Below are 21,762 nucleotides of genomic sequence, written 5' to 3' on the forward strand. Positions count from 1 at the left end.
CTGTTAAATCGTCTTCACTCTATACCTCTCCACCATGATACTTCCTTCTAAGCTCCTTCCTAAGGATACAGCTCCGTCCAGGTTGCACTTGTTCATGTGCAAATGGAATCATCTCTAAAATGGCCCCACGACCCTCTCCAAGGGCTTCCAGGAAGGACAGTTCTAGGGGTTGAGTGGCATGTTAATTCTGATCCACAAATTAATTTTGTCTCTCTGTATATTTAGGGTGTGCAAGACTTACTTAATTTGAAATAAATGCAATTATAGAAATGAATGGGCTATCAAAAATTTAAACATATGATCCATCAATATTGGCATGACGTGAGTGGCTGGTTATTCTAAATAAGATGGGTCTTTGGCAATATGGAATTCAATTTCCCCCCGCAGTACGTCTCATTTCATCTTGACGTCCAGGCTAATGCCAAATTACAATCCTTAATTTCCAGATCGGAGCTTAATTTCTAACTAGGAGGTTAATACAAATAGCCCTCCAGCTGTGGGGCTTCTGGAAGCTCTCAGCAAGAGGGACTCGAAGGCAGAACAAATCTACTTTGCACAAGGCTAGTGCTGGGTGCAAGGGTACAGGCTGGTGCATGTTGGGGACCAGTTGCTTCTAGGTACCCTAGGTATAGTGTGGCTCATGACTGAGCTTCAGGCAGTGGGGGTGGTGAGGACAATAGCCCCCTCACAGACACCGGTGTGCCAATGAATAGGGTCAACTACTGTGTCCTTCAGCCTGCATCAGCCACTCATGGAGGACACATTGAAGAGGAGAATAAGAGAAGCAACTTTCCCAATGTGATCTATGGAAAAAACATTGCAGAGCAGCTGAGGAGACAGATCAGTAGGTAAAGTGCCTGTCATGCAAGCATGAGGATCTCAGTTCAATCCCCAGGTACCCGTGTAACAAAAATCCCTGTATGGTGGCACGTGCTTATAATTCCAACACTGGGGAGGTGGAGACAAAAAGATCCTAGGGCCTTCTGGCCAGTCAGCATAGCCAAATCTATATACTGGTGAGATATTTCACCTCTCAAAAGTAAGGTGGATGCACCTGAGGAATGACAACACACGAGGCCCTATGCATACATGTGCATGCGTACCTGTGTACACACAAGCACCCACATGTACATAAACATGCACAAACCAAGAGCTCCAGAAGTGGCATGTAGATCTACTGAGATTGAACAAAAGACACACAATTCGCCACCCTGAGTACCTGGGAAAGTTGTTCATCAAGAACAAAGTGTCCCAAAGAGGCTGTTACCTCAACAGAGGCAGTGGCACCATGCACCAGTACTAACTTCCAGTCACAGCAGACCGGTGCTATTATATAGTTTCTGGGTAAAGTGTGGAAAGGCGCGTGTAGTTAACAGAGCAAGAACCACTCTGAAGGTGACCATCAAGGAATACTGTGGACACAGTTGTGGAAACAGGGCTCAGTAGCAGCTTCAGAAGTCGACCTGTGGGTGATTACAACATAGTCACAGTCATCAGTACAGACATAAAAACAGCAATAAGGAGAGGGCCATAGGGTAGCCATAAGTTGTGAGCATTTTTTTTTTTTTGTGGTGGAGATAGGAGTTAGTGGAGGTTGGAAGGGGTGCAGGGAGCCACTCCAGGGCCACAGTGGCTAGAACTTGGTGCCCCACACTCCCACTATCCATGCCTATTATAGACCCACTTGATGAAATTAAAGTCTTCCCCAGTGAGGAGGATGTCACTAACCTGCAGGTCAGTATGGAAGGCCTCAAGGGGATCCCTTATGATGATAGCCTGTTTTGTGTGAAGTTCTTAGACAAGGATTTTCTGCCTCACCACCCAAGAGCTACTTCCTGACCAAGATCTTCTAACCATATGTGGCTGTCAGTGGTGAAATCTGTGCCAACATGTTCAAGAGAGACTGACAACTGAGCAGGGCATTGAACATGTGCTGCTGACCAAGTGCCTGGCAATGCATCTAACCCCTGGTCTGCATTGGACCAGGAGACAGGCTGCCTGCTTTTGGAGAACTATGAGGGTGTGCTGCTAGGCACTGAATTACATGAGGGACAGGTAGCACAGCAGCAGGAGGGCTGAGGCTACCTGGGACCTAGCTACTATCTCTACAGTGGCACCACTGACCATGGTCCTGGGTGGCCCAGAAGATGCTGAAGGTCCTGTGGTCAAGAAGTATGCGGGCAAGCAAGATGAGAAGCTGGCAGCCAAGAAAAGGTCGACAGGAGTGGGTATTGGGGAGACTGTGGTGGGCTCTCCATCTTTCCTTCCTTCCATTCTTGTAGAGGGCCGCAATAACATTCTCCACCGCTAGATGGCGCTGGCTTCCACTGCGCCCCACATGGAAGGCCAGGTTAGCCTCCGCCATTACAAGATGGCGCCAGCCTTCGCCGCGCCAGCCGACTCCCTTTCAGGAAGTTAACTGTGCGCATGTGCAAGAGTGCCTTCGTGCCAGGTCTTTGCCCACTCCGGGGCGTGCCTGATGAGATCATGGGTAAACAACCAATCAGGTGTGGATGCGCCGCGCTCGGGTGTATATAAGCGCACCATGTTGGCGCGCCGAGGCTTCCTCTTTAAGATTTTAATAAAGTTTGGTCACAGCAAGGATTTCTATGTACCCGCGTGTTTCTTGCCGGCGAGAAGTCTCGCGTGGGACACATTCTGTCCCCTCCTTCCTTCCTTGTGGTCTGTCCCCTTGCACTGTCTCTAAACTATTTAAATTATGGCTGTATTGCAGGAGGGAGTAGGGAGGCACCAGAACCTGGTTTTCTAAATGAAGTTGGAAGAGTAAAGGAGGAGGAAGAAGATGAGAAAAAAAGAGGAAGGAGGAAGAGGAGGAAGAAGAAGAGAAAGAATGGGAGAAGGGAGAGGGGAAGAGAGAAGAGAGGGAGGAATGAGATCTAGAGGAGAACAGGCCTCCTGTGCTGGCAGCAGTGTGCTCTCTTCCTGTCTGATATACTGGTATTGGCACACCAGGGCAGTAGCACACAGTGACACTCAGGATGGAGGGCAATTGGTTTTATGAATGCAGGACTCATTTGACCCTTGAAACCCTGAATGACACTCTAGGAAGGAAGATGAGAGGACTTCCGGTGACAGAGAAATCTGCATCTTACTTGAGGTATTGGTTATATAGGTGTACACCCCCTCAAGTGGCAGATGTAACACTTTGATCTGTACCGTTGGCCATCCATGAATTATACCAGAGGCAAAGGCATACAAATGACCAAACCAAACAGCAAATGGGAGCCGGAGAATGTTCCAAGGCTTTTGAGCATAGGCCTCTAGGCGAACTGAACTATTTCCATCAGCAAGGAAAAGTCAGAGAGCTAAGTTGGAAGAAAACCATGAATGCCTTATATGCATGTTTTATTTGAGATGCTATAACTGAGAAACCTGCCAGTCAGGTAGCTTTACATATTGTTAGGAAGAGAGAGAGAGAGAGAGAGAGAGAGAGAGAGAGAGAGAGAGAGAGAGAGAGAATGAATGAAGTTGGGTGAATAGGAAGGTGAGGAGGATCTGGGAGGAGTTGGGAGAGGGGAAGGAATATCATCAAAGTCTATTGTGTGGAAAAACATTTAAATAAAAAGTGGACAGCACATTCTATGGGCTGGGGTCTCAGATAGAATAGAAAGGAGACTATAAACTGTGTGCTGACACTCATCTTTGTACAATAGTCTGAATGAGAATGATGCCCCCTCAAAGACTCATATGCTGGAATATTTCGTCCCCAATTGGTGAAACTCTTTGGGAAGGATGAGAACATATGGCCTTGTTGGAGGAGGTATGTCACTGGGGGAGACCGTAGAGGTTTTGAAAGACTCACACCATTCCCAGTCTCTCTGTTTCTGTCTCTGTCTTTTCTCTCTCTGACTCTTATTTGCCAATCAAGGTGTGAACTCTCAGCTGTATCTGCTGCCATGCCTTTGCTCTACTATTATAGATTCTAATGCTCTGAAATCATAAGCCTCAAATTAGATGCTTTCTTTTATATGTTGCCTTGGGCATGGGTCATATCAGGTCAGTCAGTTCTGTGATGGTTAACAGGATCCAGTTGATCAGATCCTGAATCCTAAGAGACAACCCTCTGGGCATGTCTGTAAGGGGTAACTTAGATTAGGTGGATGAGGTGGGACGACTCGTGTTAGCTGTCAGTGGCAGCATCCATTGGTCTGGGGTCCTAGACTGAATAAAAAGGAGAAAGGTTGTTGAACACCAGCATTCCTCTCCTTCTGCTTGCCAACTGCCAATGCAACACGAATAGTATCTCATGCTCCTGCTGCCCTGTCTTCCCTACCATGGTGGACTGTATCCTTAGACTGTGAGCCAAAACAAACCCTTCTTCTTTCCTTAAGTTACCTCTGTCAGGGTATTTTATCACAGCAGCAAGAACAAAAAATAACTAATAAAGTTCCTAAGAGCCACTGGCCATAAGATTTTTGCCAACTGGTCGACCCAGAACCTTGCTTCTTTTAAAGATGTGGTCAACCTAGGCTGTTAATTCATTCTTACTGAACTCAGGGGCAAAAGTTCCACAACCCTGTCCAATGTCTGCAATTATCCACAAGGCAGGCATTTTTGCAAGAAGAACATTAAACAGCACTGTACTCTGGACTGTTTTAAACACCTAAAGCACCATGGCAAGCAGGAAAATGCAAAAGTGAACTGTGAGAATATTTGCTTGTAGGCAAACAAGAAGGCCTTGTTTTGCTTCAAAAGGGAACATGCTTTTCTTGTGATTCAAGTTTTCTTTTGCCACTGATGTGTACATTGGCAAAGGACCACCAAAGCACCATGGGTATTGGTGGTGACAGAGGAATGTTAGTGAGTAGGACTAGTGAGAGATTTTATCTTTAAAAAAAAAGTTAACAAACAAAACAAGGGAGAGAACCCTGGGGAAAAGCAGCCAACCCTCTACATATGCCCAAGCACACACACAAGTGTACACATGATTGTATACACACAAGCATTGTGGGACATGCCTGTCATCGTAGCACTTGAGGTGCACAGGCAGGAGGATCAGGAGTTCAAGGCCAGACTAGGCTAAATGAGACCTTGTTTCAACAAACAAAACCCAGGCAGTTGAAACAACCCCAAACCTCATATGTGTATTTTCTTAATCCTGGAGGTTAGAAGTCTGAATTCAATTTCCCTGGGTTAAATGTGTCAGCAAGGCTGGTTCCTTCTGTAAGAACTAGAAGGTTCCAGAAAAGAACACAGTCCTCACCTTCTTCAGTGTCTGGAGACAACCTTCCTTCTCTGGCCAGTGATTCTACTATAATATAGACCTTCAATGCCCCCTGCTCCAAAGGCCATGATAGAGGTCTGGTTCCTAGAATCATACTATTGGGAGGTGATGGGAAGCTAAGAACTGTGGGTCTTAAGGAAGGTTTTAGGTCAGTAGAGCAAGCTCTTGAAGGGGATTGTGGGAATCCAGTCTGTTTCTTTCTTTTGTTTTAGTGTCTTTCCCTGCCTCGTGCTCTTCCCATGATATATATGCTGCCTCTCCATAGCTTCGAAAGCCATGGAGCCCATAAACAACAGGCTTAAACAGCTCATGTGAGCCCAAAGAAAGCTTTTGTCTTTGTAAGTTGATTTGTATCAAGTGTATCAAGTGTAGAGTCATGGAGAGCTGACTGACATCACTCTCTCATCACTTCAAAGGCTTATTTCTGTTGCCCCATCTCCAGATACCCCATCCTTCCTCTCAGAAGCACACGTGCAAGGACAGCTATAGCCTATCTAGTTAATCCAAGATGCTGTCTCCGAAGACACGAAACCTTATTTTAATTGAATTTGCAAAGTTGCCTTTTCCTTTCATTTTTGCTTTTGGCGAGTATACACGTGTGTTTATGTCTATGCATTCGGGTGGGCGTGAGTGTGGAGACCAGAAGCCAACCTTAGGTGTTGTTTTTTCTAAATCCCGTGTACACTGTGTTTTGAGGCAGGGTCTCTCACTGTCTAGGCTAGCACACTGTGTCCCAGGGATCTGCCTGTGTCTACAGGAGTTTGAAGCCTACATTACATACCTGATTTCAAAGTCCTTCTTCTATATAAGGTAATTTTCACTGGTGTTTGGGAGTCGGACATGAGCAATTGAGAGAGAATTAGCTACTAATCTTACTCGTGGTGCTGGGAGGTGTCTGTGTGTACACCTATGCACACACACAGTTTTCTTTTTTATTAACGAGAGTAAATTTCTAAATCTACATCTTTTCCCTTAAGCCAGTGGTTCTCAACCTGTGGGTTGGGACCCCCTTGTGAGTCAAATGACCCTTTCACAGGGATCACACATTCGATATCCTATCCTACATATCAGATATTTACATTATGATTTATGTAGCAAAATCAAGTTATGAAGTAGCAACAAGAACAACTATGGTTGGGGGTCTCCACAATGAGAGAAATTGTACTGAGGGGTCCCAGCACTCGGAAGATTGAGAACTACTGCTTTAAGTGTTTCAGAGTTTCCTAAGAATAGAGTTTTCTATTACACAACTGGTATGATTTGTAAAAAATTTGAGTGTCCTGTAAGGCTTCCTTCTGTTGAAATTTAACCTCCAGATGGGAATGAAGACAGCGGAAGAGCAATCCAGTTACAGTGCTTTGTGGGAGCTTTCAGAGGTACCTTAGGAGGTGATTAGTGTTAGATAAGGCTCTCAGGGTCAATTCACTGATTGAATGCTGGTGACTTTAAAGAAATGAGGGAGGGGCTTAGGAGGCCGCTTACCACAGCATAAGCATGAGGACCTGAGTTCAAGTCCCAGGATCCATGAAAAAGAACTGGGCATGGTGGCACGTAGCTATAATCCTAGTGCTGGGGAGGCAGAGACAGGGGGATTCCTGGGGCCTCCTGATCAACCAGCCAGTCTAGCCAGATGAACAAGTTCCAGGTTCAACGAGAGACTTTATCTCAAAAAGTAAGTTGGAGGCCTGGAGGCATGGCTCCGTGGGTTGCTTGGCAACCTGAGTGTGTACAGGTGGAAATAGAAAACTTACTTCACAAAGTTGACCTCAACATATGCAATGTGGCATTTGTCATTCACACAGATACACGTATTAAATAAGTGAATAAACAAACAAACAATTCTCCTTGGATTGACTACCCATCCTGTTTCTGCCTGAAAGGATCTTGACCACAGCAGTAATGAGGTAGTGGCTCCCCAGCTTGGGTGCACCCCTGCCTTTTCCAGACAACATTACACATTCTGCTGTTCAGAAGACACCCTCACCCCCATTTAGTTATTTATTTGTTTGCATCTTTACTATCTGAAGAAACCATGAAGCGTCAGGCTTCTCACCTTAAACCTATTGGCATTTTAAGTTAATTATTAGCGGTAAGCATGCGTGTTATGTGTCTGTATGCCCAAGCACGTACCATAGAGCATGTGTGGAGGTCTGAGGCCAACTTATGGGAGCTGGTTCTCTCCTTTCGTCTTTACATGAATCTCGGGTATCAAACTCAGGAAGCCAGGCCTGTGTGACAAACACCTGTGCCTGCTGAGAGCTGTCTCCTTGGCCCCTACTGACATTAGAATCAAAGAGTTCTTTGCTTTGGGAATATCTGGTCACTGAGCCCTTTCGTTTTCTTACTGGGTACAGTAGCCTGTTTCCTTCCCAGGTCAAACTACATACAGACATTGCCACTGTCCCCTGAAGAGATGTGAGGATTCTTGTTCGTTTTGATTTTGTCCATTCATTTTCAGGTTCAGGTCCCTAATTTGGCAAGCAGGAGTCCTTTATGGTGCCCCCTCGCCTTCATAGAGGCCTCTTCAATTTTTTTCAATCCTTCCTCACTTCCTGAACCAACCATTTGTTCTAGGCCTAGTGCACTGGCTAGCCTTATGTCAACTTGATGCAGGCTAAAGTCATTTGAGAGGAGGGAACCTCGATATAGAAAATGTCTCCATAAGATCAGGCTGTAGGCAAGCCCGTAAGGCATTTTTTAAATTAAGAATTGATGGGGGAGAGCCCAGCCCAGTGTGGGTGGAGTCATCCCTAGGCTGGTGGTTCTGGATTCTTGTGGGCAAGCAACAGGGAGCAAGCTAGTAAACAGCACTCCTCCATCAACTTCTGCATCAGCTTCTGCTTCTGGGTTCCAGCCTGGTTTGAGTTTCTGCATTAGTGTCCCTCAGTGGACTGGAGATAAGGAAGGCAAATAAACCCTTTCCTCCCCAGGCTGCTTTCTGTCATGGTGTTTCATTGCGGCCGTGGAACCTGTCTAGGACACTTCATTTGTAGTTTCCTTGCTCATCCTCGGTCTTGGCCACTTGTCTATGTTAATATGTCTGACTCAGTCATATTAACACATCTGTGTGGAATGTAAAATGGAGGGTCTGAGGTTAAGTGTCATTCCTGGTGTGCTGTCTACTTTTTTTTTTTTCTGACTGAGTGTCTCACTGGCCTGGAACCCCTCAGGTTTGCTGAGCTGGCTGGCCAGTGAGGGCCAGGGATCCATGTCTTCTTTTTTAAAAACATGAGTATGTCTCAGGGGAAGCGGGGTTTGAACTGAGATCCTCATGCTTGCAAAGCAAGCATTTTACCAACCGAGCCATCTCCCTTGTCCAAAGAAAGGATCTTAAAGTATATCAAAGCATGCTCAGTACTGACCTGCCCACTCCTCCTGTCTTACCTCACATCCTACTTCTGCTCCTGCTTCCTGCCTATGTCAGACCCTCTTCTTATGAGGGTAGCAGCAGTGGCGGCGGCAGCAGTGGTGGCCTGGAGGAAGCGGTGAGCTCAGAAGCAGAGCATTTAGTGTTTCTATTTTAGGGTTGATCCAAACAACTCCATGAATGTGTATTAAAATCTCCCTCCCTCATAGTGGGAAGGAGCCCCATAAAATTATTGGTAAATGCCTCTTGCAAATTTAGTATGTATGTGACACAAAATGACTCTGCTTGTGAGCTCTTTCTCTCATGTGTTTGTGTGTCCAGGCCCATAGGTTCAGGCATGTATGTATGTGTGCATGTACATGTGGAGACAAGAGGACAATCTTGGCTGTCATTCCTGAGACACTATCCACTTTGTGGTTATTATTAATGTTATTATTTTACATTGTGTGTGCATGAATACATGTGTGTGCCTGTATATGTGTACATACATGTGTGTGTGCGTGTGTGTGTGTGTGTGTGTGTGTGTGTGTGTGTGTGTGTGTATGTGTTGGCCATAGCATGTGTGGGGAGGTCAGAGGACAACTTAAAGGAGTTGAGTCTGTCCACTCATCATCGGATTCTGGGGACTGGACTCAAATTGCTGGCTTCAATGAAATTAACTTTACTCAGTGGAGCCATTTTGCTTGCCCCTTAAAGGTGTTTTAAATTTTTCATTTGTGTGTGTGTGTGTGTGTGTGTGTGTGTGTGTGTGTGTTCGCGCACATGTGTGCATACATGTGCATCCCTGTGTGTGTACATACATGTGTGTGCCACCACAGTTTATTTGTAGAGATTCAAGGGCAGCTTTCAGGACTCAATCCTCTCCTTTTACTATGGGATCCAGGGCTCAAACTCCAATCTCTAGTCTTGCACCTCAGTGCACTGACTCCTGATATATTGCCAGTCTCCATCTTATGTTTGCGTCATTAGCTTAAAGCCCACCTATGAGGCTAGGCTGGCTGGTTGGTCAGCCCCAGGAATCTGCTTGTCCCTGCCGCTCCAGCTCTGGGATCACAAGTGTGCATTTCCAAGTGGGTTCTGGGGATCTAGCTATACTTCTTATTCTTACACGGCAAATGCTTTACTGAATGAACCTTCTGAACCCCAGTTCGGCTTTTCATTGTTTAGAGACAAGGTCTCTTGTAGTTCAGGCTGGCCTTGAACTTGCTGTGTAGCTAAGGTTGGCTTTGAACTCCTGCCCTACTCTCTCAGCCTCCCAAGTGTTCAGATATTGTCCTATGCTCTCAAACACACTGGAAGCCCCAAGGCAAGCCTCAAGCTGAGGCAGTATCAGGCAGATGCTAACTACTTCACGCTGTTCTGGGGCCTCGGGGTACTTATGGCTGCTTGACCTAATGCTGGCTTACATCTTGTTCCCACCCACCGAGCCTTCATGACTCCAGTGAGGCAGGTTGGTGGTCCAAGTGCTCAAGCCATGGGAGATTTAATCTGCTTTATTGAATTTTCAGATTCTCAAATCAATAGCTATAATAATACCCGGCAGACAGAAAATCCTGCTCCAGGTATTTTTGGCCAACACAGCTGATATATACACACACTGAGTTTCCCTTGACAGCATCAAATAGCTTAATAAGTCTTTAGGCAAGGCAGTCTATAACCATAGGCCGCTAGCACAGGGCCAGGAAGCCATCCACCGCTGCCTGCCAAGGCCAGGTTCCCAGCCCAGGGAAGGCAGGAGGACCCTCGAGGGTATGGGACTTTCTGTGCAGCATGCGTGGGTTTGAATAGACTCTAGTGCCAGTGGTCATTAGTAATAATAGCGACAGGATTCCCCCGTGTTACATTGCACGTTTATATACAGCCTGGTTCTACCGCCTGACCCTGGCAGTCACTGGTCATTCCAGGGATGGTCTTGGGGAGACAACTGGGCAGCATCGATGGGTTGCAAGACTCAGGAAGTAAAGGAAACACGCAAGATCCCTCCCTAAGATTATATAAGTGTAAACATTAGGGGTGTTCTCACTGGCGTCTTAGTGAGGGGCTTCTATTCTGTGCTAAAACACCATGACCAAAAGCAACCTGTCGGGGAAAGTCTTGATTTCACCTAATATCTCTCAAGTCATACTCCATCACTGAGGGAACTTAGGGGAGGATTGGAGGCAGAAACTGAAGTGGAGGCCATGGAGGACTGCTGCCTACTGGCCTGCTCCCTGAGGCTTGCTCAACTGCATTCTTATGCAACTCAGTACTGCCTGCCCTAGAGTGGCACCACCACCCATAGGCTGGGCCCTCTCACATCAATCATTAATTAGAAAATGGACAACGGGCTCTCCCACAGGTATCTGGAGGGGTCATTTTCTCAATTGCAGTTCTCTCTTCCCAAATGACTCTAGTTTTGTCAAGTTGACAGAAAGCCAGTCACCCCAGGTGACTCCTTGTCAAGTTGACACACAAACACGTCACTGTTAATGTTGGCCTTCCTGCTCGGACGGGAAGGTGTCCTGGGACTCGACTCTCTGAGATGGGAGAACATCTCATCAGAAGTGCATCCTGGGACATGGGAGGTCAGGAACCACACAGCTCTGAGAGGAAGCCTCCTCAGTAGAGGTTGCAGCTCCCAGCGGGAGGCATCCCTGGCTGAGCTGAGGAGCCCAGGAGCCTCAGCCCTGCTTCACCTCTTTGCTTTTTCCCTTCATGGCTTCTTGGCTTCTCCTGATGAGAGTCACACCAGGCAGCAAATCCCACAAAAGAGATGAGGATTGGCGGGATTTCAAGTTCTGAGCTTGGAGGATCTCAGGGATTGGTGGGGTTTCCACCTAATATTAGCATAATCGGGGGAGGATCCTGTTGAGAGGCCAGAGATGATCTTGGTGGCCTTTACAGAGGTTGGAACTACCAGTGTGACATTTAAGGAGGTCTGGGGGAGGGGCCCAGCTGCTGGAACATACTGAGGATGTAGCCTGGTTACTTTCCTGCCTTGGGGGTTTACAAAGTAATCAAAGAATACAGAGTTTATGAAGGGAGACTGTCAAGGAAGGCCTGCCCTGAGGCCTGAGTGTCATGAGCAGCCAACAGTTAAACCATAGGCTTTTCTTTCCTTTCACCCCCAATATCCCGTATTAATAAGAGCATCACAATATAGAACACTCCAATTTTTAAAAGTCCCACAGTCTTTAAAAATCCAGCCTCTTTAACATATCAAAATCTCTCTAGAAGTTTCCTAAAATATGCAGTTTCTCAAAAATTCTGAATCTAAAAAATAAGGTTTCATAACTGTAAGTTCCTATTAAATAAAAGCAAGGTATATACTTCCTCATTATGAGAGGGAAAGACCAGGGCATAATTATATTCAAATAAAAGCAAAACCAGTGTCTAGCTGTGTAAAGCTCTATGTCGGTCTTCTGGGACTTATGATCATCTGGGCTCCAAAGACCTTACCACAGCCCACGACGTGTGTCTCCTAGGCTCAGACAGCTCCACTCCGTAGCTGCTGCAGTCTTTGGTGGTTGTCCCATGGTACCGGCATCTCCAAAATGTGGGGGTCTCTGCTGAATCTGGGCTTTTCCAGGACCTCTTTCAGGAACTCTGTCTGTCCCTGCCTCACGGTGCCATGACCCCTTCAGTCCTGGGACTTTTATTTCAGCTGAGGCTGCACATTTACCAGTGACATCCTAGGCTCTCACAGGGCCAAGCCTCAGGTGCTCTCCGTGACATGCTCCCCAAACCAATTCTAGCTGGGAAACCCTTAGGTACTGCTCAGTTGTTTGCCGGCACAAGGTGCAGCTTTGACCCCCTTCTGGAACACAGCTTCCTGTGTGCTGACTCTGAGGAAACATTTCGTATACGATTTGTGTTGATTGTCCCAGTGTGACGGTTTGTATGTGCTTGGCCTAGGGAGTGGCACTATTTGGAGGCGGGGCTTTGTTGGAATAGGTGTGGCCTTGTTGGATAGGTGTGGCCTTGTTGGAGTGGGTGTGGCTTTGTTGTGTGGGGATGAAGACAAGACCCTTCCTTGCCAAGTTGATACTTGTAGAGGACTGAGAGGGGATCCCTGCTTTCGTGTTATCCCACTAACATGTGGTGCTGAGAGGTGAACTCGAGCCAAGAGCAGCTGGTGGGAACATTTTATTCTAGGTGACAGAGTGTGGAGATGACTGATTAAGGGGGAAAATGAAAGTAAATAAGAAAACAGTATGCTTAGGTACAGCTCCTTGGGACCATGCAAGACTCTGGGCGTGATCCACAGAACTGCAAAAACAACAGAAAAACCAACAGCAGGAACAGAAATCTACCCCAAAGCCACAATAAAGCAGACTAACGGTCCAGTTGCCCTTTTTACTGGCATCCAGGGCCAGCAATTCCAAACAGCACTGGCAGTAAAATCATCCTCTGTGAAAAACCCAGAGCAAACCAACCAATGAACCAACCAAACAAAAACCTCGATTTTGTTGGTTTAAAATCTAAACAACTGCTGTGGTTGAATTGCTTTTCCTTTTTCTTCTTTTTCTTTTTAACACAAGAAAGATGACTCGGTGGTTAAGCGTACTGTCTGGTCTTTCAGATAGCCCAGGTTTGATTCCCAGCATCCACACGGTGGCGTACACCCTGTTTGTAGCTCCAGATCCAGGGGATCTGATGCCCTCTGCTGGTTTCCAGAAGCAACCAAGAACTCAAGTGGTGTACAGATACACGTGCAGGCAAAACACCCACACACATTAAATTAAATTATTATTTTTAAAAAAGAATTCGTACTGCTTTTCCAGAGGACAAGTGTTCAATTCCCAGCATCTAGGGTGGCCAGCATACAACCACCTCTAACTCCCATCCCAGGAGATCTGACACCCTCTTCTGGTCTCTCTGGGTATTGCACTCATGTGTGCATAATCCCACTCACATACACATATGCCTTAAAAAATAGTAATAGATCAAGGTACGATGGTGCATGCCTTTAATCCCAGCAATCAGGGGTAAGGACAGGAAGATCTCTGTGATTTCCTGGCCAGCCTGGCTTATATGTCAAGTTCTACATATAGACACACACATACAGATACACACACTCAGACACACACACAGAGACACACACATACAAACACACACACACGCATACCTATACAGACACATACACTCACATGCACACACACACACACACAGGCACACATACACATAAAGACACACACATACAGACTACACCCACATGCACATCCACACAGACACACACACATGCACACCCACATATACACACACAGACACAGACATAGACACACAAACACAGACAAACACACATATACAGATGTACAGATACACAGATGCACACACAGACACACAGACACACAGACACACAGACACACACACACACACACACACACACACACACACACACACACTCCTCGCCCCACTGCATGAAATTTGGCCTGTTTGGGAGCAAGCACGCATCCAGGTGCAATAGCAATAAGCTGTCCACAGAACTGAAGTTTCCAGACTTGGAAGTCGATCACTATGAGAATGGAAAACTGACCTGGTGCCAGCTGTTGGGTGTAATGTCTTTGGTAAGCGCAGGGCTTCAGTGAAATGCCTTTTAAAGCTGAGCGTGAATTCTCTGTGTTAATAAAGTAACACATTACATCACCATAGGACAGAGGCCGTACTCAGACTAGGCACTTTGCAGATGTTTCGGGTTAATTAATTCCTGTATCAGGTATGGGACAACTAGTTACCTAAAATAGTATCATGTTAGCTAGTTGCTGAAGAATTAAAGTTGGTATGTGTAAAGAATATTGTGCAAATAATTGATAGTTTTCACTTTAAGTAGTATAATGTTAACATTTCTTTATTTTCTTTACCTGAGTGATTGTGTGTGTGTGTGTGTGTGTGTGTGTGAATATGAGATATCTAAACCACTGTGGATGGCTCATGAGGAACAGCACCTGGGGTTGTGAGCTCTGTCTCACTGCTAACCCTGTCCCTTAGGCGCATGATAATTAGGCTGTGCTCTCAGTAGGGCCTTGGACCAGTCCAGAGTTGCCATACCCAAGTTTCTGTCTCAGAGTGGAGATCACCATCCTTACAGGGTTCTTGGGAGCCCCCTGCACAGTCAGTCTTTGCACAACCAGCTCAGGCCTTGCTTGGCAGGGGAGCTGCAGGGTGAGGGTAGAGGTCTGGCCCAGGGCAGGTCTGGGCTCTCCATCCAGGCGATGCTGAAAATGTTTATCTTGAAGCCTGTTTTCTCAGCTGCAGGAGCACAGTCACAGCTCCCTCCTGAGGGTATGCCTAGGGTTAAATGGAACAGAGTGAGTGCAGGAGCTGGGCTCAACCTCAGGCCCTGGGTAGGTGTGCAGCACAATGTTTGGGGCTAATGCTTGTCATCTCGTGAGAGATGACAAGGGTGACAAGAACCTTTGGGGACTTGAGGAGGGTAACATATTTGGGGGAGGATCTGATTTTTGAGGAGAATGAATGTCAGGCGACAGGAGCTGGGGAGATGGCTCAGGAGGTAAGTGTTTGCCTTGTAAGCATGAGGTCCTGAGTTTGATGCCCAGAACCCACATAAGAAGTCTCATGTGGCCCAGGCTGGTCTTACCTTTGAACCCCTGATTCTCCTGCCTCCACTTCCTCTGTGCTGTGATGACAGGCATAGATCATCATGCCTTGATCTGAGCTTTAATTCAGCAGCCCCAACCCAATCACTCCAATGCAGTTGTGTCTTGGATGAGAAGCCAGAAGACAGGGAACCCACTCTTCAGAAACAGACAGCTGACACAGCTGTGCCCGATCCATAGTTTCCAGGCCACATAAGGCTGAGGTTAACTAGCAATGAGGCCTACCTGACCCAAACCTCAGACACGATGAAACTTTTAACAAACGACTCAGTTGAACTTTGCAGGTAACCACATCATGTCAGAATGTCAAAAGACCGGACCCAGGTTGCAAAGTGGCTGTTTAGCCTGTAACCTCAGCACTGTGTGCAGAAGGACAGAGGCAGGTGGGTGGCTGGGGCTTGCAGGGTGCCAGCTCCAGGTTCAGTGAAAGACCCTGTTTCAAGGAACTAGGATAGAAAGAGATGGAACTGCACACTCAACATCTTCCTCTGGCCTACACACACACACACACACACACACACACACACACACACACACACACATTCCATTCAGCTTCTGAACAGTGGGTACCTGTCTTCTGGCCTCTCATCCAAGACACAACTCACACATACAGCTGGGCATGCTCAGAGACATATCAAAACCCAGGCACTTCAGTAGGAGATGGGCATATCTAAGTGGAGACATTACCCAATGTTTTGCAAAGAGCATGGCTTACCTGGGGAGAAAGGAATGCAGGTTGATTTGGTAGGAAATGACCCACCTCTCCCCTAAACCCTCCTCATCAGGTGTGACGCAAAGGCCCTATGCAGCAGGAAGTGAGTCATTTGGTTTCATTTAAGTTTTATAGTCAGCGTATTTAACAGCTGTTTCTGTTTTCCAGTGCCTGGCAAGTCAGCAGACGAAGCTGGCACACGCAGACACAGTCCTGCTCGTGGGTGCACAACATACACACGCTTGTTCCTAGCTTCCAAATTTCTTAAGCATGAGGTCATTTTCTTCCCTGTCCAAATGGCTGTCTGCAGGGTGCTGGGGCCCCCATAAATCGTCCGGCCTGTGATATAAAACACAGCCCTTATTGACAGCCACTGTGCTGGTTGAGGCTACGCTGCCAGGTCGTAAAGCAGTCTGTGTCACTCCCACCGAGGAGAGGCAATAAAGGACACTGGGGAATTACCTCTAGCCACACCACAGGATGCCTGCGGCCATAACGGGCTCTCCAGCACCTAGTAAAAAGTTACACTGAGAAGCATTGAGTGGGCCAGCTTCCCCCAAGAAACCTCGTCCCCACTAAGACCCGAATAAGAGTCAGGACATCTTCCCACATGGGCAGATGGGCTTTTCCCAAGCCCGGCATGTGTTCAACCGCCTTCTGCAGTCTATACACAGGCTGCAGCCAGGTTAGTGATAACACAGGCCTCAGACTTCCACCATGATTTGACCTGGATATCCATTGGAACAAGGCTCCCCCTGGGCCTTGTCTTCCGTCTGCATGAGTGTCATCCCCAGATTCTCGGTGCTAGGACAGTATTTGCTAGGCTGACTCGAATCCTCCTCAGCTCTTTTGGGCCCCTGCTTCTTGTTTCTCCTGGGATAGCCTTGACTCCTGTGTTGAGAGACAGGCCAGCAGCTTTTCCCCTCCTCAGTTCCAAACTCCCAACCCCTTCTACTGTATCCTCATCCCCAGTTCTAACAGGGTACACCCATCCTGCTAAGCAGCTCTCCCCATACGCTGCCCTACTGCTAACCCCCAGCATATACTTTAGTTATCCCTCACACTTCTCCACTGTGTTCCATGTCCTCTTGCTGAGTGTCTAAGAAACCTTCACGTGCTTCTCTTTCCTGTTGAAGATCACAACCATGGCTTAGTTGGTACAGTGCTTGTCCTGTACACACAAGACTCTAGGTTCAATCCTCAGCATGATGTAACTTGGGTGTGGCATCACCCTTCTGCAAATCCAGCAGGAGGATCAGGAGTTAGGCCTTGGTTATTCTTGCCTACACAGCAAGTTCCAGGCCGTCCTGGGCTATACGAGACTTTATTTCAAAACATACACACAAAACCTCACAATCAAAACCTCTCCCATTGTTCTTTCTCCATCTTGGCAAACTTCTGGAAAGCTCCGTGACTACCTGCCTTCATTTCCCCCCTCCCGGCCTCCCTGCACACATGCTCGCCCAGCGCACACTCCCTCCCATCACCAGTGAGCTCATTCAGAAAGTGTGAATTACAGTTTCGAAGGCCATCTGTGCTGTAGGGGAAAGCACAGCAGGTAACGGGTGAGCACTATAGTTTATTTCTTCCTGGTGCTGGAGATCAAACCCAGAGCCTTCCATATGCCAGGCAAGTGCTCTATCATGGATCTGCCCACACAGCCCCCATCCTTTTAAATAGGGTCATTATGAGAGCAAAAGTCTGAGGAAAGAAGGTATGAATTGTTTGGCTGTCTGAGGGGAAAGTATTCCAGACCATGGAATGTCTGTGCAAAGGCCCCACGGCAGCATGTGCTGGCCATTTACTCACCAGAGAAACGAGTGGATACAGATGAAATGACGTGATAAGGTGAGGGGAGGTGATGAAGTTCAAAGATCCCAGGGAGCTGTAGGAACTGATTGGTGCAGGAACGCTAAGCAGGGAAACAGTGTGTGAAGGGATGCTCTGACAGGGAAGAATGGTGGTACGAGACCAGGCTGAGGCACGTGGAACAGTGGGGAGAAGTGGGTTGAGATAAGGACAGGAAGTAGAGCGGTGTTCTGTGAACCAATTCCCCCATGTACGTGTGAAAGCCCCATCGCATCATTTTGTATTGGAGACTTTTATGTCCATGTTCATGACAGTGCCGTAAGAATGCGGGCTTGTGAATCTATACAAGGGGCTCAAGTACAGAATGGAGGCTGGGGTGCTGGTGATGCAAAGGGTTCTGGAGTTGGTATGGAGATTTCCTGTGGCTGGGATTCAAGATGGGAGAGGAGTGTGTGTGTGTGTGTGTGTGTGTGTGTGTGTGTGTGTGTGTATAAGAGAAAGTGGCAAAGAAAGAAAGACAGGGAGAGAGAGAGAGAGAGAGAGAGAGAGAAGAGGAGGAAGAGGAGGAGGAGACAGAGAGAACAGAGGCAGACAGACAGCGGCAGAGAGAGAGAGACAGAGAGAGACAGAGAGACAGAGAGACAGAGAGACAGAGACAGAGACAGAGAACAGAGGTAGACAGAGAAAGACAGGCAGACAGAGACACACAGACAGAGAGGAGATGCTAGAAGGGAAGGAGATGGTAGGATGAGGTGGTGATGGGAGAGGAAGAAGATGGGAGGAGGAGACCCAGGCTTCTGTGTCCTGTAAGATGAGCCTCTCTGGCTATTGTCTCCAGCCCTCCTGGGCAAGTTCCTACCTTGAGCTCTAGCCTGGCCATCTGTCCCTGCTCTCCTCTTCCCTCAGGGCTTACATTTAGACTCTACCATCAGATGTTGGGTCTTCTCAAGGCTCTGGAGAATGCCCTGTCTTCTTTGAGGACCTACACAGCCAAGGGACATTGTCCGTAGTTCCAGGCATCCTACATGGTACTATGGACAAAATGACCTGTGTTATGGTTTCCTGTCTTGATGGACTGTACCCTCAAACTAAGAGCCCAAAGGAAGCCTCTTTAAGCCAGTTCTTGTCAGATGATTTGTCATAGCACGTCAAAGGGCAATGAGACAGGGACCAGCATACTCCTTGACCACCTCCAGCCTAACTCTTCCTAAAGAAGTCATTGCTGCATCCTGCTGGGTTCACCCTGAGTAAGCTCTTCAGCCTACCACCTCTGTCCATGTCTCAGGCCCTGCAGTGGCCTGGGACAGGCTGTGACAGGCTGTGGGGTGACCCAAGATAACCTTTTATATCTGGTTCCTCTCTGAAGTTGGTTGGAGCTTCCCAGTATGTGGACCTTGTTTCCAAATCCTTTCTAATGTCAGGAGACACAGTGGGGAAGGCTAAACTTCCCCTAGCCTCCAAAGCCTCACAGTAATGGCTATGACTGTCTCCTTGGCCCTTCTTCGGTCTCCCTGATACCGTGCTAGCTTTCTTCAGTGACTTGCTTCTACTGTACTCTTTCCCTCCTGCCTCAGGATCCTTACACATACTATTCCCTTTACCCAGAATACCCTTCTCCACCATTTCTGTGTGGAATTTCTTCAAGCTCAGTCAGGGAGTCCTTAAAGACCTCTTTCTCACACTCTGATGTGGTCAAGTCCCTCAGAAGATCTTGCAAACCTTGTCTGTCTTCAGTTTTCTGACACCGCCATAAGAAGAATCCAGCTCAGGTCACTGGTGCCCCTTGTTGACCACACACAGAACAGGACCACTGAGCCTAGCCTGGAGGCTCTGCTGTTCATGAGGACACGTGTCCGTTGTTTTTAATTGTGAATTTGGGATGGGTTGACGGCAGCTTTCTCTGGGAGGAGATGCCCTGTCTGGTAATGTTGAATGAAACCATTCTTGGTTCCGTGTCTGTGACCTGGAAACTTCCCCACAGATGCTGTGGTGCTATGGAGGTGCCAGCCTGTCCTTTCCCCACGCATCATCCCAGGCAGAGATGCCCACTGAGATAGGAGACAGAGGAACAGATAGATGGAGAGATGAGGCAGAGAGCGAGATGGAGACACACTTAGGTAAGAGATGGGCAGCTGGATGAATGGACGGGTGAGTGATGGGTGGGTGGAAGTACGGAGGAGAGGTAGGTAAGGGGGTAGACAGACGAGGGGCAGGTGGACGTACGGATGGATGCAATGGATGATGGAGGTGATACACGGACAGAGCTTAGGAATGAACAGGGCTGTTACACTTGCCAGACAGGTCATATGATAGTTGTTAGTGCAAGCATTCTAGTGCTGAGTTAAGTCCCTGACCCCATGCCTAACTTTTTGACATTGCTACGTGATTCTGTCATCTACAAAGCTCACAGTCATGCAACACACACACACACACACACACACACACACACACACACACACACACACACACACACACCCCTCCTAATGTTATAAGCAAATTTACAATGCATGTTGGGCCGCATCATAGCTCATAGCTATCCTTGGATGCATGCAGCCTGTGGGTCGTGGGTTGGACAAGCCTCTCTGAACAGTTATTTCGGTCTCTGGTAATGTCTGCTGACCGCCCTATGTCCCATGCCACCGATCTGCAATTTTACCATCTCCAATTCTGCTGTCTTGACGACGTCTGCTTTATGGGAAGTCTTAAAGCTGCATGTTTAAGGCTCCGGCCCCACTCTCTCCGTGTGTCTTAATTGAAGCTTTTAGGCTGTTTTGTTTTATATAGTTATCGATGGGGCTGTGTTTAGTGCCGCTCACTGTTGTCCCTAATTTATTTCCTTCTTTTCTTTGTTTCCAATTCCCTCCCTTCTTCGGGCTATTTGCTGATTTTATTTTTTATTCTGAGGTGGGGTTTTGTGTAGCCTGACTGCTCTCAGATCCATTCTGTAGCCGGCTACGACCTTGGCCCTCCTGCATCCTTTGTGGCTGGGATTGTGGATGGGCACCGCCACACCAATTCCATTTGACGACTTTTAGTGTTTTGATGACCTATCGTGTTCTTGCCCAGAATCCCTAGAACAGTCACTTCCCTCCCTGATTGTACAAGGCATCATTACACTCTCCATACTGGGCTTCTCAGTCTAAAAAAAAAAAAAATCAGCATTTTACCATTTCAAGGACAATATGACCACCTAACCTTATAACCTCATATGGGTCACTGGCCTGACTCTGTTTATGTGATTTTTGCCTTATGAGGTCTGGTTGGGCAGTGCTACACTGTGTGTGTATTTGTATATTTATGTGTGTATGAGTTTGTATATTTGTGAGTGTGTTTGTATATGTACATGTGTATGCAAATGTGTTTGGGTATGTATGTGTGCATGTGTGTGCATGTGTTTGTGTATTTATGTATGTGCACGTTTGTGTATTTATGTATGGTTATATGCATGTATATGTGTCTGTGTATGTATATATATGTGTATATGCATATATGTATGTATATGTATGTGTTTGACTGTTTCTGCCTTCTAGGCTTAGAATAAACTGAGATAGACCCAGAGAATAGGAGGAAGCTACTACATCAGTTAGTCTTGTAGCCCTGGCTAGCCTAGAACACACTAGACAGGTCACGTACCCCTGAAACTATGGGCAATGCCCTGCCTCTGCCTTCTGAGTGCTGGAATCACAGGCATGAATCACCACACCCTGTTCACGTTAGCGGATGAGATAGTTATCAGTACTGTCCACTTGACAGGGCCACACTCAGGACACACACCTCTGGGTGTGTTCGAGAGGGAGTTTACAGATTAGGTTAATTGAGGTGGGAAGATGCACCCAAAATGTGGATGGCATTGTTCAACGGGCTGGACCCCTGCACTGAATAAAAAGGAGAATTGAGCCTTCATCTCTCTCTGCTTCCTGACAGCTTCTCCCGCGTCTGCCTCCAAACAAGATCCCAAATAAACCCTTCCTCTCCTGAGCTGCTTTGATCAGGTAGTTTGTCACTGCAGTGAACAAAGTCACTAATGCTGAGT

General features: G+C 47.2%; 1 pseudogene; it reads left to right on the forward strand.

Moving 5' to 3' along the window:
• The first annotated feature begins 1,665 nt into the window (after window positions 1-1,665).
• Window positions 1,666-20,754, forward strand: Ube2s-ps1 (ubiquitin-conjugating enzyme E2S, pseudogene 1; annotated as a pseudogene).
• The last annotated feature ends 1,008 nt before the right edge of the window (window positions 20,755-21,762 follow it).

This window comes from Rattus norvegicus, chromosome 13 (assembly GCF_036323735.1).
Source record: "Rattus norvegicus strain BN/NHsdMcwi chromosome 13, GRCr8, whole genome shotgun sequence".
NCBI lineage: Eukaryota > Metazoa > Chordata > Mammalia > Rodentia > Muridae > Rattus > Rattus norvegicus.